Source organism: Mixophyes fleayi, chromosome 4 (assembly GCF_038048845.1).
Source record: "Mixophyes fleayi isolate aMixFle1 chromosome 4, aMixFle1.hap1, whole genome shotgun sequence".
Classification (NCBI taxonomy): Eukaryota; Metazoa; Chordata; class Amphibia; order Anura; family Limnodynastidae; genus Mixophyes; species Mixophyes fleayi.
The window spans coordinates 208218889-208225607 of record NC_134405.1 but is presented as its reverse complement, the minus strand read 5'-3'; the positions used below and the strand labels follow the sequence as shown (position 1 = coordinate 208225607).

The 6719-nt window shown below is 40.9% G+C and overlaps 1 non-coding gene across 1 annotated transcript; it reads left to right on the top strand.

Annotated features, from left to right (window-relative positions):
- Positions 1–1329: 1329 nt before the first annotated feature.
- On the top strand, positions 1330–1400 carry LOC142156279 (small nucleolar RNA SNORD66). The gene has a single exon (XR_012692344.1). It is a non-coding gene; the product is annotated as a small nucleolar RNA SNORD66 (small nucleolar RNA).
- The last annotated feature ends 5319 nt before the right edge of the window (positions 1401–6719 follow it).

The following is a 6719-nucleotide window of genomic DNA, read 5'->3' as shown; positions in this document are numbered from 1 at the left end:
CCCCTTAGCTCTGCGCTTTTTATCCACACTCATTACCTGCTCCCATTTGAAGTTACAGGACTTTTTTTTTTTGGGAGGGGGGGCTGCATCTAATTTGTGGAATTTCCTCCCTCATTCATAAGGCTTTAGCCTAACTCCCAAACTTTCAAGCTAACCCTGAAAACTCACCTCTTCAGGCAAGCTAATCAAATTTATCATCATCATCATCACCATTTATTTATATATCGCCACTAATTCCGCAGCGCTATACAGAGAACTCACTCACATCAGTCCCTGCCCCATTGGGGCTTACAATCTAAATTCCTTAACACACACACACACACACACACACACAGACAGAGACACAGACTAGGGTCAATTTGTTAGCAGCCAATTAACCTACCAGTATGTTTTTGGAGTGTGGGAGGAATTTACAAACCATATATTTTTATATAAATTAATTGAGACAGGATGAGATGAATATTGGAGCCACTGGTGGTCTATGACTATTGATAATTGAAAAGGGTAAGAAATTAAAAGATCTGAAAGCTTTTGAGGAGAACTTTCTTGGGACGTCTTCTAGGGGACATAGATTTGTTATATAAAAACCAAAGACACCACGTCTGGGTATATTTATGGGATTTGTTGTTTAAATATGCCGTCATTTTCTCCATAGTAGCCAGATGCTGGGTTTTGCTATTATGATGCAATGATGGAGATCTGTTCTCCATCACTGCATCCTAATAGGATGCAATGATGGGAATGCTTTTGGTCATTGGACCAAGAGCAGGTCGGCCTTGCAGCCTATTTAAAGTTTAGGGATGATATTATGGCCATGAGAACTATACTATTCAGAGCAGTGGTCATTCCCTTATGTCCTCATTTGGAAGAAAGTTAATAAAATCTTCCAGTTAAAGGAATTTGAAAGGTTTTGCCTTTGGAAACTGAAGTGCCCAGAGAGACTCAAGCTTCCCCTTCCAGGATGTCCACTGTCATCGTAACAAAGAATAGGTCATAGCTCGTCTGCTTTTGTTTTTTGCTTTTGTTAGGAATATCTAGTACAGAGATCATAGAGGTAACACCGCCATGTGATGTTTTGACATATCGCAGAATGTGTTTTGGGCAATACCAACCAACTGATTGGCTCAGCTGAGAGGCCCAATAGTACTGTATAATGTTTGGGAAACATTGAAAAGATTGGAGGCTCATTAAAGGAGGCCTGTTCTTCCAGAAATGTTGCACAAACCTTTTATGAAATAGAGCCAAAGTGGTGTTGGGCAGACGCATTGGCAGATTTTGGAAGAGGTAAATGAGTCTCAGGAGCAAAATCATTTTAATTGCAATAATCCTCCCCAAACATGATATTATCATTTTTTGCCACCTGGACAGATCAACCTTGATGGAATTGAGAATCTGAGGGAAAGTTTGTCTATAGAGAGTTTTGTAGCTATATACTTCAAGATACCTGTGGTGAGATCAGGATGTCAGGTGGGTTACAATAAAGGTCGCATCCTCTCTCTTTGTTACCAGAACCATTGTGTGGGTGAACTTGGTCCCGGTATTTATGGGACACTGTTGAAATGGGGAAATTGTTTTGATTTCAGGTGAAATTGTATACTGTAAATACTGTGTCAATGTATTTTTTTAAATGTAGCCAGGTAGGCTCTGGCTAGTGACCAGAAGGGTTCCAGTCTGATGTCACTGAGGGGAATGCAGTTCCATGCATCACCTGAGAGCAGGAAGCTTCAATCAACTGGCAGACTCTTTTTGCAGAAAAGTCATGGAATGTGTTAATGTGAAAGTTACCAGGCCCTTATTCATGTACAGCCCTTAGTTCATTTAAGTGGGTCCCTATTGTCCCAGGGCTGAAGCCAGCTAGCCAGCACAGAATAGTGTGGATAAATCTAATTGTATGCCTGGTGTCATGTACCTGCCTTCCAGGTGTACAGCCAACTTGATCATGTTAAAATCTGTTGCAGGGTTTTTAGAGAGCATACATTTTGATGTCTATATTCAAGAGCGAGATAGGCCCATAGCTAGTAAAATTGGTTGGATCATTCCTCACCTTTGGGATCACTATAAACATGGTCTTAAGGACCTGTTTTGAGAAAGAATTACCTTGCAGCATTTTGTTAAACAGGGAGGTCAGGCAAGGTCTTCTCAGTATCCAGATTTCTTATGTTTTGTGTCTATGGGGTATATTTATTAAATTGCAGGTTTAAAAAAAGTGGAGTTGTTGCTTAATATAACCAATCAGATTCTAGCTGTCATTTTGAATGTACTAAATAAAGTTTGCAGTTTTGATGAAGAGTACATAAATAATCTATTATTTATGTTTCATTTTATAATATATGAACAGATTCAGCCACAATTGAATTAGCACACTGACTGGGAACAAAAGTCCTCCCCCCACCTGGGACTATGGGTTGTAACTACTTAAACAGGCTTTGAACATTTGTTCTGTAATTAACATATGAAAGACTGTAGCCAGGTTCTAGTCTCCGCCCACAAAAAAGGGTTTTTACTGTACGCAGAGGAATAAGCCTTCACTTCATGCTTGATCCCCAGACTGCATGCTGCCTTTTGCTACTAGGTGAACAGGCCTTAGGTTCTAATCAATAGAATGATACATATATATAGCGCTGCCTTCACGCACACTTGTTGTATATTAATGGATGGACATGTGTGAGAATGTCCTCCAGATGAGTCTCTACCATCTATAATAACATATATAAAAAACAATAATGGTGCAGTACATCAACAAGATGGTATAAAAGCCAAAACATAGAGGTTTTCCAGTTAATTCCCGTGTAGATGTAAATTACTGTGCACCCGTGTTTTCACTCATTATGGAAAACCCTTTTGGGTCTGCGCTTACAAGATCCTGGTTGTATATTCGCCCATAATAAGATTGGAGGACAGACCCGATTATTACTTGTCTCGATGTCTCATGCTCATAAAAAGATAATAAACAAAAGCCAATCTGGCGCATTATCTTTTTTAATACATAAAATTGTAAAAAACAAAATGGGACTCGTACCAGATAACAGCAGTATAGTGGCAAGGTAAGTGTGTACATCAGTATCTCACCGCGATCTTTCCATGCCCGATGTTAAAAGTCCATATGTATGTATCATTCTATTGATTACGCATGTTGATGATTAAAGTTCTGGTGGATCTTCATTGCTACGTATCTGGCTGCATACCAAGTGAAGCGCTCCATTGACAGTATATTGTTTTACACTGTGCTAATTTTATTCCACTACAACTGTCGTGTGGTGCTGCATCATGTTCGCACACAGAGATTTAAGATCCACACTGATTGCAGACACCTTCTCAGGAAGTCCGGCTAGGAATAGCATAGAGGAGGAGGATTATATAAATGTTATGCAACAATTAGAGAAAACGTTGAGGAAAGAAAATCGTTTTTGGTGGGAAGTTTTTAGTCTTGAGCAATATATGGCCGAACAAATTATCCCTAAGGGATTAACGATTCTGAAACAACCATCGTTCAATGATGCCACTATTGAATTCAAAGAGGAATGGAATGTTATTTTAAGAACATGTTCCTTTTCTCTAATCAACCTCATTCTCAATCAGAGGAGGAAAGAGATGGTTAAGTTGGAGGAGGAGATTAACAATTTTAAGATCATGATCTTAAAGAGAGCAACGTGAATTTAAAGAATATGAGGAAATTATCAAAAGGAGATTAAATAAAGATAATGTTGACATCATGAATAGAAAGAAAAAGAAGTTTATAAGGGATAGAATATTGGCTTCTGGGGAATGTATGAAAAAATCTATATCATTTGAAGAACACATAAAGAGTGTAGACCCCATATCATCATTTACACAAAGGGGAAAGATTAAGAAACAGGAGAAACTTCCTTACAAACATAGGGTGTGGTCCCCTGCTGTTACACAAAGAGATTATAGAAATTATAAACCTCAGGGTGAGGATATTCGCCGCAAATTTAGAAAAAACTGGGATAAGAGATATAGAGACAAATACACATTCCCTCATATGAGGAGAAAACCATTTACCTATAGGGATAAGGAATATGACCACACTAGGAATAAGGAATATGACCATACCAGGACAAATTTAAGGCCAGAATGGTCTATACCCATTAGTAAAACCTTTGAAAGTTTGTCAAATCTGAGAGATAAAGAAATGGATTCCCCGTGCACTTCATCTTCCTTTTTAGATCGAGGCAGAAGGGAGAGGATAAGAAGATAACAGTTCAGAGTAAGAAAAAGAATAAGAAAAAAAGAGGAAAGAAAGGAGGGAAAAATAGGAATAATAAGAGAAAGAAACGGGGAAAAAGAAGGAATAATAGGGGGAACAGTGGAGGAGTTGATAACGAATTATCATCCTTTGATAAAGGAAATGATATGGAGGGATCCAACACCTTTAATTTGAGTTCCCATATACTAACAGAGGGGGAAACGGCTTTGCTGAGTAAGGGACTCAAATTTTCCCCCATTAACGACATCATCCCTTTTGATACCTTCATAGACTTACAATAATTTGTAAGGAAGGTGACCATCAAGAAATTTTTTCAGATGAAAAATGAAAAAGGGAATAAAGAAAGTATAGAAACAGCAGAGATACAGAAGAGATTTAAGAACAAATCAACCTTTTTTCCCGCCTATGTTAAGGGAAATTTCATTGAGACCTTCAGCCAGATGGTTGCAGATGATATTAAGAAGATAGAAAAGAAACAAAAAACTGGTAAGAGAAGAGTATATAATTTGAACAACAAGGAGAGAAAAGCTATCAGAACGTTGAAGGATAACAACCAGATAGTAATCAAGCCCACCGACAAGGGCGGTGGGGTTGTCATTATGGATAGGGAAAAGTACATACAAGAAGTTCAAAGACAGCTTAACGTGAATGACACGTATAGAAAACTCAAGAAAGACCCCCTAGAACAGATTAATAAGGATCTTAAGGTCTTTTTAGACAAACATAAGAACATGGGGGTTATAGATGAGGAAACAGCGAATTACATCTTCCTCCAGTATCCCAGAACTCCTGTATTGTATGTGCTCCCCAAAATACATAAGGATAGCGAGAATCCCCCCGGCAGACCCATTGTGTCAGGGTCGGTTACCATCAACTTGTCAGAAGTTCTCGACCATTATCTACAACCATTGGCAAAAGGGGCCAGGTCATACCTCAAAGATACCACCAGTTTCTTGAGTTTTCTATTGTTACGCTGTAGGCCTATGAAGGCTGAAGATAATTAGACACTAACCGGTATTGGTGCAACTGGTCAAACAGGCGCGGAGTCTAACGTACCCCTGGTGTTCACCAGGGACCCTCGCAAGGAGGTTTGGAGAGCACGCAGGTCGCGGTCCTATTAGCCAGTTACCAGTGTAGCGTAGAGAGGTCAGACGGTTCCGGGTCACAGCAATCAGGAATATCAGGTACAAAAGGTTAATCCAAAGGAATAGTCGCCAAGCCGAAGTCACAATACAGAATGGGTCACACAGAAGAGTAGAATGGTCACCAAGCCGGGGTCACAACAGGTAATCAGGAATCAGAATACTCAGGAGTATGGAGAATAAGGAATCCAGGAACACTGGTGGTGAACCTGTTACTCTGGCACCCTAATGGCGCCAGAGACAGGTTTAAATAGAGGGCTGACTGTAGTGATTGGCGGAGGAGGAGGAGGCGGAACTGGTAGGAGAAGCGGCGTCCCGTTGCCTAGCAACGGGACTGAGAACAGGGCCCATGCGCCTGAGTACCCGGAAGCGGAGTCCCGCGGCAGCTGACAGGGAAGTCAGACGTCCGTTCCCCGTCTGACAGGAGATCAGCGGGGACGGCGTCTGACAGTACCCCCTCCCCTCCTCCCTCTCGGAGAAGGATTAACTTTCCTCAGAAATTTTGCAAGGAGACGAGGAGCATGAAGGTCAGCTTCCGAGTCCCACGATCTCTCCTCCGGTCCGTAACCTTTCCAGTGTATTAGATACTGAGGTTTGCGCTGGAAGAAACGTCTCTTCAGGATCCTCTCAATCTCGAATTCCTCCCCTAGAGATGTTTTAATAGGTGGAGGAGGAGCAGGTTCTCTGAAGAATTCGTTGAGAATCAGTGGTTTCAGCAATGAAATATAAAATGTGTTACGGATTCTAAGAGACGGAGGTAATGCAAGTTTGAAGGAAACAGGATTAATAACTTGTGCTATGAAAAAGGGACCAATGAACTTAGGAGCCAATTTCATGGATGGGACCTGAAGTCGAAGGTTGCGCGTAGACAACCAAACACGGTCTCCTACCCTAAGGACTGGAGCAACTCTTCTATGAAGATCAGCTGCTCTCTTCTGTCTCTGTACTGAAGTAGACAGTGCTTCTTTGGTTTGAGACCAGATTTGAGAGAAGTCATGGATGAGAGTATCAGCCGCTGGTACTAGAGAAGAAGGAGCTTCGGATAAGAGAGGAGGAGTGGGATGTCTGCCGTAGATATGAAAAATGGAGAACGCCCAGAGGAGGAATGTAGAAGATTGTTGTGGGCGAATTCGGCCCAATATAGAAGATCATTCCATGTTGTTTGATGATCAGAAGCAAAACACCGTAGGAAACACTCCAAGTCTTGATTCACTCGTTCTGTTTGTCCGTTAGTCTGGGGGTGATATCCGGAAGAAAATTTGAGACTGACTCCAATCTTATTACAAAAAGCTCTCCAAAACTTAGCGACAAATTGTACTCCTCTGTCAGAGATGATCTCTCGAGGACAT